This window comes from Ranitomeya imitator, chromosome 4 (assembly GCF_032444005.1).
Source record: "Ranitomeya imitator isolate aRanImi1 chromosome 4, aRanImi1.pri, whole genome shotgun sequence".
NCBI classification, from domain to species: domain Eukaryota; kingdom Metazoa; phylum Chordata; class Amphibia; order Anura; family Dendrobatidae; genus Ranitomeya; species Ranitomeya imitator.
Window position 1 is genome coordinate 373,007,320 of NC_091285.1, and position 10,375 is coordinate 373,017,694.

The following is a 10,375-nucleotide window of genomic DNA, read 5'->3' on the forward strand; positions in this document are numbered from 1 at the left end:
GCCGTGCAAACACACCGCTGTACTTTGAGGGGCCCTGTGCCTGTGCCAATGCCAACGAGTGGGCCCCCCCTGCTTGCTCAGGATCACAGCACTTGCAAAGTTGAAATACTTACCTCTCCCTGCTCCACTGCCGTGACGTGGTCCAGATTTACTGGGCCCACTAATTACTTGAACCAGCCCTACCCCCCACAACTTTAGCCAAATGACCCCCAATTTCAAATGCCTTCCAATTATTATAAGGTAAATTACGATTGACAAGCTTCTTTAACAAGAATGGATGTTTTTGCCATTAAAATGGGCAGTGTAGGTGTTTTCCTGGCCTTCACTCACTGCCGACTATGCTCCCCCATTGGTGATAGATATAGCGTGCACTCTGTCAGAGAATTGGGGTGCAGGTGCAACGGACCGAATGGTCCCGTAAATAGCCAAATATAAATTTCACCGCACTCTCAAAGGGAATATAATGCCAAATTTTTAACAAATTTATTAAATGTGTTCAGGGAGCATAACAGAATATTTCAAAAAAGCGATAAGAGACGTTTCGGCTCCACCAGAGCCTTCATCATACTCGCTGTAGACGATAAAGAAAATAAAGAAAATAACCAAAATAAGAAAGAAACAAAATGTAACACAAAACAATCAATGCATGGTAGATCCTTATATCCATAAGAGTCCCCAGAGGTCCAGGTCATCCTAATTGGAAATAGATCAATGAGCATATGTACAACTATTTACAAATATATACAAATATATGCACACATCGAGGGACTCCCTATACAGTACATTAGGGACTGGTATAATTAAAATAATAACAACATATTGTTACCTTGTTTGGAGAGTTTAGTGCGTATAGGGAGAATAGGGATAGGGATCCCAGTGATGCTGCAGAGAATAGGAGAAGTACATTAGTACGTATGTACTGAAGAGAGGAGCCAGGGAAGAGAGGAGGTTAAGTAGGGGGTAGATACCTATATTTACGTAATGCCCAGGCGTATCTGCGCAATGTAGGGACAACTTTGGATCTGTAATGGCAGACATGTTCAATGTAAGTGAATATATAAAAAGAAGAAAGTGCTGGGTTGGTGGAAGTATAAAGTCGCCATGGTATTTACCTTAATGGAGGAAGGAGGTAGCGGCGCTCCCGTGCCGTGTTAGCTGTCAGTATGGCTGTTGTACAGCATTTTTAAAGCACTGCAGAGCGCGAAACCGGAAGTGGCTGGTCCGAAACCGGAAGTGGCTGGTCCGAAACCGGAAGTGACGTTTCTCCGAGTGTGGGGACTGACTGAGCATGTGCTGGCTGTAGCCATGGAGATAGGAACGCCATACAGGAGCTAGGGGAGGCCGTAGAGGCAACGGTGTGGAGTGAAAGGCATAGGAATGGACTGAACATAGAGCGGAAGTCCCGCCCTGTTAAATTGTGTGTATATGTATATTGGCTATGGCAGAGCAAGCAGGAAATGTTAGTGAGGGCTGTAAGGAGGGCTGTATGGTATACAGTGGGTGATAGAGTGCTGTAGACTGGGCAGAGATTATGAGGATAATCAAAAATAGAGATAGGGAAAAAAATAATATACACATATTGTAGTGGTCGATCTTACAGACGAAAAAAAATAAAAAAATAAAAATAAAAATTAAATAAATAAATAAAATTGAAAATAATGAACTACAAAGAAAAATACGGACTTAAAAGTTGAACAAAATAAAAATAATGAAAAAATAATGAAAAATAATGAAAAAATAATGGAAAGTAATGGAAATGGAATAAAGAGAAAATAATGAAAATGAAATAAAGAGATAAACTGAAATGAGCTGAAAAAATGAACTGAAAAAAATGAACTGAAAAAAATGAACTGAAAAAATGAACTGAAAAAATAATGAGCTGAAAAAATGAACTGAAAAAAATGAACTGAAAAAATGAACTGAAAAAATAATGAACTGAAAAAATGAATAAAATGAACTGAAAACAATGAAAAAAAAAAAAAAAAAAAAAATATATATATATATATATATATATAACTCAAAGGTCATGGAACAAGAGTAAAAAGAGTACAAACTCACCTAGGATCGTGGTATGCTAGCGAGTCTGGAAAAAATGGAAAAAATATTAGTAAAGATGTTCATAGGAGCCAGTCCACTTCTCTATTAAGGCCCTTTGGTGTCATTGTATCCAACTTGTGGATCCAATATGTTTCCCGTGATTTGAGTAGCCTAATGTGGTCCCCACCTCTTCTGGGGCGAGGAACATGTTCGATGATTTGAAATTTTAACTGGGCCACTGTGTGTCTGGATTTGATGAAGTGGTCTGGCAGGGGTAGCCAGGTCTTGCCACACCTAATTGTCGATTTGTGGCTAGCGATTCGATCTTTAATCTGTTGTGTGGTTTCCCCCACATATAGGAGGCCACAAGGACACTTCACTAGGTATACCACAAAGTTTGAATTGCAAGTAAAAAAACCTTTGATTGGGTAGGACCGTCCAGTCCTCGGGTGGGTGATGTTTCCTGACCTAATCACATTCGAACAGGCAGCGCAACTGAGGCAGGGGAATGTACCGTTACGGCGGGAAGACAGAAGTTTTTGTGTGGTATTGGGGCGTGTACTCCCTATATCGGCTCTCACTAATTTGTCTTTGATATTGGGTGGTCTTTTTGTACACATTAGTACTGGTTCCCCAAAGGTCTTGATGTCAGGATAGGCCTTGGACAGGAGCGGCCAGTGTTTTCTGATGATGGAATGTACTTTGGGTATGAGCGGGTGATAGGTATGTACGAACGGAACTCTCTCAACTGTGTGTCTTGGTGGAGAGGGAGACTGTGGTGTTAAGGCATGTGTTTTCTCTTCCTGTAGCAACCGATTGGGGTAGTGTCTTTGTTGGAACTTCTGAGCCACTGTGCTTAATCTGTCCTTGCGGATTATTGGATCAGAGACAATACGTGACACCCTGTTAAACTGCGAACGCGGTAGACTGTTTTTCATAGATCTTGGGTGGCAGCTGGTATAGTGGAGTAGGCTGTTGCAGTCCGTTGGTTTGCAATATAGGTCTGTAGTGAGATGTCCCTGAAAATCCAGAAGAACTCTAGTGTCTAAGAATGGTACAGATTTTTTGTCATGGTGGATGGTAAATTGGAGCTCAGGGAGGATGAAATTGAGTTGGGAATGAAAAGACATCAGTAGTTCAGTTGTGCCTGTCCAAATGAAAAATATATCATCAATGTACCGGTGATAGCTTAGAATATGTTGCCGAAAGAGGTCATTGGTGTACATATGCGTGATTTCGAAGAAATTCATGAAGGCATTGGCATACGCGGGCGCAACGTTCGAGCCCATTGCTGTGCCGCATCTCTGGACATAGAATGTGTCCCCCGAAAGAAAGTAGTTCTCGTAAAGTACTATGTGTAGAAGGTCAAGACAGAACTGGATGGCGTTACTGGACATGTTAGATAGTTGCAATAGGTACTTAGTGGCTTCCATGCCCTTACTGTGTTGGATTGAAGTGTAGAGGCTGTTGACGTCTAGTGTAACTAGGGTACTGCCAGGGGGTACTGTGTCTAGTTGTCTAATGGTACTAAGAAAATGTCCGGTGTCCAAAAGGAAGGATTGAGTATTTTTGATGAGTGGCGTCAGGATTTTCTCAAGGAAAGTGGAGAGGGGAGATAATATGGAATCAGTTGAAGCTACAATAGGCCTGCCGGGGGGGTTGTGGAGAGATTTATGAATTTTGGGTAGCACATAAAAAACCGGTGTGATGGGATGGGGATTAATGAGATATGTTGCGGTTTTTTTATCAATGGTATGTTGTTCAAGATATGAGTTTATCAGGCTATGGATTTTAGTGTTAATGGTAGTTACTGGATCTTTTTGTAAAGTGCCATATGTATTGGTGTCAGATAGTTGGCGGGTTATTTCGTCCATGTATTGTGTCCGATTCATTACTACAATGGCTCCCCCCTTGTCGGCTGGCTTTATGATGATGCTATTGTTGGTCTGTAGAGATGTGAGGGCTTGTCTCTCAGTAGATGAAAGATTAGAGCGTGAGGGAAAGAATCCTAGCTGTTGTTGGTGTGAAAGAGAATTGATCTCACGATCAATCAAGGAAATAAAAGTTTCAGAGGCATGGTAAGTGCGTGGAGGACAGAAATTGCTCCGATTTCGGAGACCTAGATAGGAAATAGACAATTCTGGTGTGGGGCTGACTGCCTCAGAAGGCGGTGGTTCCCAAGTATTGGTAGGATTAGTCCCAAAATGAGTTTTTAGTCTAATAGTCCTGTAGAATCTTTCCAGATCCTTCTTGAGCTGGAATGTATCCCATGTTGGTGTGGGACAAAACGAAAGTCCTTTTTGTAGAACTGAAAATTCCGCAGGGGAGAGGAGATGGTCAGAGATATTGATAATTAAGTTAGGAACCTCACCTGTGACCGTGTAGTCATCCTTTCGCTTTGATCTCCTTGTGCGTCTCCGTGGCGGTATCCTCCCCTGCGGCCCTTGGCTAAAAAATGTTGGCGACCCGACGTAGTGGAGGAGTCGCTCCCTGAGCTGAAGGATCCATTGTTTCGTGGAAATCTTGGCCGACGCCAAGGATTTCTGGTGGTAGAGGAGTCGGTCCATTTGTAGACCCGGTTGTTGGAGTAGTCCTCCGAATCACGTTGAAACTTCTGTCGTTTGCGTTCTTGTAAATTCTTCCGATGTTCCGCTAGGGCCTTTTCCGTCTTCTCCTTGAGAGTGGTCCACTCGGCAGAAGATAAGGTAGCTGTAAGTTGTGTTTCTATTGTTTGGATGTTCTGCTTGGTCTCGGCAATCGCTTTTTGTAAGTATTCCACAGTGAGTACTATAATATCTAGAGAGCACTTGTTCAGGATCTTTTTATATTTCTCACAGTATTCAGGGTTGTCAGAAAAAAGGGTAGGGTGAAGGTTACACCTTAGTCCCCTGGGAATTTTACTCTGCTTATGGTATTCAGCAAGAGTTGTAGAATGGAGATCGTAGGAGATTAATCTACGACTTTCCCTCTCAAAATCCCTGGTCCTCAGTTCGTGCACTGGGGTCCTTAGGAATTCATTAGAGCCTGTCACTTGGGACAGTATAGTGGAGGAGGTGGCCAAGTCATATGCAAATGTATCAGTAGACATAAGTAGTATAATTTGGCATTATATTCCCTTTGAGAGTGCGGTGAAATTTATATTTGGCTATTTACGGGACCATTCGGTCCGTTGCACCTGCACCCCAATTCTCTGACAGAGTGCACGCTATATCTATCACTATAGTACTTACGTTAGCGTTTGCACCAGTCATACCCCTATACTACTTATGTCTACTGATACATTTGCATATGACTTGGCCACCTCCTCCACTATACTGTCCCAAGTGACAGGCTCTAATGAATTCCTAAGGACCCCAGTGCACGAACTGAGGACCAGGGATTTTGAGAGGGAAAGTCGTAGATTAATCTCCTACGATCTCCATTCTACAACTCTTGCTGAATACCATAAGCAGAGTAAAATTCCCAGGGGACTAAGGTGTAACCTTCACCCTACCCTTTTTTCTGACAACCCTGAATACTGTGAGAAATATAAAAAGATCCTGAACAAGTGCTCTCTAGATATTATAGTACTCACTGTGGAATACTTACAAAAAGCGATTGCCGAGACCAAGCAGAACATCCAAACAATAGAAACACAACTTACAGCTACCTTATCTTCTGCCGAGTGGACCACTCTCAAGGAGAAGACGGAAAAGGCCCTAGCGGAACATCGGAAGAATTTACAAGAACGCAAACGACAGAAGTTTCAACGTGATTCGGAGGACTACTCCAACAACCGGGTCTACAAATGGACCGACTCCTCTACCACCAGAAATCCTTGGCGTCGGCCAAGATTTCCATGAAACAATGGATCCTTCAGCTCAGGGAGCGACTCCTCCACTATGTCGGGTCGCCAACATTTTTTAGCCAAGGGCCGCAGGGGAGGATACCGCCACGGAGACGCACAAGGAGATCAAAGCGAAAGGATGACTACACGGTCACAGGTGAGGTTCCTAACTTAATTATCAATATCTCTGACCATCTCCTCTCCCCTGCGGAATTTTCAGTTCTACAAAAAGGACTTTCGTTTTGTCCCACACCAACATGGGATACATTCCAGCTCAAGAAGGATCTGGAAAGATTCTACAGGACTATTAGACTAAAAACTCATTTTGGGACTAATCCTACCAATACTTGGGAACCACCGCCTTCTGAGGCAGTCAGCCCCACACCAGAATTGTCTATTTCCTATCTAGGTCTCCGAAATCGGAGCAATTTCTGTCCTCCACGCACTTACCATGCCTCTGAAACTTTTATTTCCTTGATTGATCGTGAGATCAATTCTCTTTCACACCAACAACAGCTAGGATTCTTTCCCTCACGCTCTAATCTTTCATCTACTGAGAGACAAGCCCTCACATCTCTACAGACCAACAATAGCATCATCATAAAGCCAGCCGACAAGGGGGGAGCCATTGTAGTAATGAATCGGACACAATACATGGACGAAATAACCCGCCAACTATCTGACACCAATACATATGGCACTTTACAAAAAGATCCAGTAACTACCATTAACACTAAAATCCATAGCCTGATAAACTCATATCTTGAACAACATACCATTGATAAAAAAACCGCAACATATCTCATTAATCCCCATCCCATCACACCGGTTTTTTATGTGCTACCCAAAATTCATAAATCTCTCCACAACCCCCCCGGCAGGCCTATTGTAGCTTCAACTGATTCCATATTATCTCCCCTCTCCACTTTCCTTGAGAAAATCCTGACGCCACTCATCAAAAATACTCAATCCTTCCTTTTGGACACCGGACATTTTCTTAGTACCATTAGACAACTAGACACAGTACCCCCTGGCAGTACCCTAGTTACACTAGACGTCAACAGCCTCTACACTTCAATCCAACACAGTAAGGGCATGGAAGCCACTAAGTACCTATTGCAACTATCTAACATGTCCAGTAACGCCATCCAGTTCTGTCTTGACCTTCTACACATAGTACTTTACGAGAACTACTTTCTTTCGGGGGACACATTCTATGTCCAGAGATGCGGCACAGCAATGGGCTCGAACGTTGCGCCCGCGTATGCCAATGCCTTCATGAATTTCTTCGAAATCACGCATATGTACACCAATGACCTCTTTCGGCAACATATTCTAAGCTATCACCGGTACATTGATGATATATTTTTCATTTGGACAGGCACAACTGAACTACTGATGTCTTTTCATTCCCAACTCAATTTCATCCTCCCTGAGCTCCAATTTACCATCCACCATGACAAAAAATCTGTACCATTCTTAGACACTAGAGTTCTTCTGGATTTTCAGGGACATCTCACTACAGACCTATATTGCAAACCAACGGACTGCAACAGCCTACTCCACTATACCAGCTGCCACCCAAGATCTATGAAAAACAGTCTACCGCGTTCGCAGTTTAACAGGGTGTCACGTATTGTCTCTGATCCAATAATCCGCAAGGACAGATTAAGCACAGTGGCTCAGAAGTTCCAACAAAGACACTACCCCAATCGGTTGCTACAGGAAGAGAAAACACATGCCTTAACACCACAGTCTCCCTCTCCACCAAGACACACAGTTGAGAGAGTTCCGTTCGTACATACCTATCACCCGCTCATACCCAAAGTACATTCCATCATCAGAAAACACTGGCCGCTCCTGTCCAAGGCCTATCCTGACATCAAGACCTTTGGGGAACCAGTACTAATGTGTACAAAAAGACCACCCAATATCAAAGACAAATTAGTGAGAGCCGATAAAGGGAGTACACGCCCCAATACCACACAAAAACTTCTGTCTTCCCGCCGTAACGGTACATTCCCCTGCCTCAGTTGCGCTGCCTGTTCGAATGTGATTAGGTCAGAAAACATCACCCACCCGAGGACTGGACGGTCCTACCCAATCAAAGGTTTTTTTACTTGCAATTCAAACTTTGTGGTATACCTAGTGAAGTGTCCTTGTGGCCTCCTATATGTGGGGGAAACCACACAACGGATTAAAGATCGAATCGCTAGCCACAAATCGACAATTAGGTGTGGCAAGACCTGGCTACCCCTGCCAGACCACTTCATCAAATCCAGACACACAGTGGCCCAGTTAAAATTTCAAATCATCGAACATGTTCCTCGCCCCAGAAGAGGTGGGGACCACATTAGGCTACTCAAATCACGGGAAACATATTGGATCCACAAGTTGGATACAATGACACCAAAGGGCCTTAATAGAGAAGTGGACTGGCTCCTATGAACATCTTTACTAATATTTTTTCCATTTTTTCCAGACTCGCTAGCATACCACGATCCTAGGTGAGTTTGTACTCTTTTTACTCTTGTTCCATGACCTTTGGGTTATATATATATATATATATATATATATTTTTTTTTTTTCATTGTTTTCAGTTCATTTTATTCATTTTTTCAGTTCATTATTTTTTCAGTTCATTTTTTCAGTTCATTTTTTTCAGTTCATTTTTTCAGCTCATTATTTTTTCAGTTCATTTTTTCAGTTCATTTTTTTCAGTTCATTTTTTCAGCTCATTTCAGTTTATCTCTTTATTTCATTTCCATTATTTTCTCTTTATTCCATTTCCATTACTTTCCATTATTTTTTCATTATTTTTCATTATTTTTTCATTATTTTTATTTTGTTCAACTTTTAAGTCCGTATTTTTCTTTGTAGTTCATTATTTTCAATTTTATTTATTTATTTATTTAATTTTTATTTTTATTTTTTTTTTTTTTCCTCTGTAAGATCGACCACTACAATATGTGTATATTATTTTTTTCCCTATCTCTATTTTTGATTATCCTCATAATCTCTGCCCAGTCTACAGCACTCTATCACCCACTGTATACCATACAGCCCTCCTTACAGCCCTCACTAACATTTCCTGCTTGCTCTGCCATAGCCAATATACATATACACACAGTTTAACAGGGCGGGACTTCCGCTCTATGTTCAGTCCATTCCTATGCCTTTCACTCCACACCGTTGCCTCTACGGCCTCCCCTAGCTCCTGTATGGCGTTCCTATCTCCATGGCTACAGCCAGCACATGCTCAGTCAGTCCCCACACTCGGAGAAACGTCACTTCCGGTTTCGGACCAGCCACTTCCGGTTTCGGACCAGCCACTTCCGGTTTCGCGCTCTGCAGTGCTTTAAAAATGCTGTACAACAGCCATACTGACAGCTAACACGGCACGGGAGCGCCGCTACCTCCTTCCTCCATTAAGGTAAATACCATGGCGACTTTATACTTCCACCAACCCAGCACTTTCTTCTTTTTATATATTCACTTACATTGAACATGTCTGCCATTACAGATCCAAAGTTGTCCCTACATTGCGCAGATACGCCTGGGCATTACGTAAATATAGGTATCTACCCCCTACTTAACCTCCTCTCTTCCCTGGCTCCTCTCTTCAGTACATACGTACTAATGTACTTCTCCTATTCTCTGCAGCATCACTGGGATCCCTATCCCTATTCTCCCTATACGCACTAAACTCTCCAAACAAGGTAACAATATGTTGTTATTATTTTAATTATACCAGTCCCTAATGTACTGTATAGGGAGTCCCTCGATGTGTGCATATATTTGTATATATTTGTAAATAGTTGTACATATGCTCATTGATCTATTTCCAATTAGGATGACCTGGACCTCTGGGGACTCTTATGGATATAAGGATCTACCATGCATTGATTGTTTTGTGTTACATTTTGTTTCTTTCTTATTTTGGTTATTTTCTTTATTTTCTTTATCGTCTACAGCGAGTATGATGAAGGCTCTGGTGGAGCCGAAACGTCTCTTATCGCTTTTTTGAAATATTCTGCTATGCTCCCTGAACACATTTAATAAATTTGTTAAAAATTTGGCATTATATACCCTTTGAGAGTGCGGTGAAATTTATATTTGGCTATGCTCCCCCATTGACTTGCATTGGGTTTCGTGTTTCGGGCGATACCCGACTTTTCGCGATAATCGGCCGATTCCACTCGACTCGACTTCTAAGATAGTCGGGTTTCGCGAAACACGGCTCGACTCTAAAAAGGTCAAGGTCGCTCAACCCTACTAGCTACTATTTGTGATTGGAGGCCCTTGGAATGGTGGCTTCCTGCATCAACCATGACTCAGCCCACAGAGCTAATTTTTACAAACTCTATGGACATTGTGCAGTGGATAAACCAGGACAGTATTCCTAAGCCATAGAAAGCCATCAGAGTTGAAATGTGTTTTACACATGCTACTGGAAAAAATAAGGCATCATAGTTTATATATTTGTTACACATACTACTGGCAAAAACCACA

General features: G+C 42.2%; 2 long non-coding RNA genes across 2 annotated transcripts; one reads left to right on the plus strand and one right to left on the minus strand.

Moving 5' to 3' along the window:
• Positions 1-466: 466 nt before the first annotated feature.
• Positions 467-1,233, minus strand: LOC138674127 (uncharacterized). Its single transcript, XR_011320500.1, has 4 exons — positions 1,113-1,233; positions 969-1,022; positions 827-882; positions 467-693 (listed from the first exon to the last, which is right to left on the minus strand). It is a non-coding gene; the product is annotated as an uncharacterized lncRNA (long non-coding RNA).
• A 7,928-nt stretch (positions 1,234-9,161) lies between these two features.
• Positions 9,162-9,869, plus strand: LOC138674128 (uncharacterized). The gene is made up of 4 exons (XR_011320501.1): positions 9,162-9,296; positions 9,387-9,440; positions 9,527-9,582; positions 9,716-9,869. It is a non-coding gene; the product is annotated as an uncharacterized lncRNA (long non-coding RNA).
• Positions 9,870-10,375: the final 506 nt, after the last annotated feature.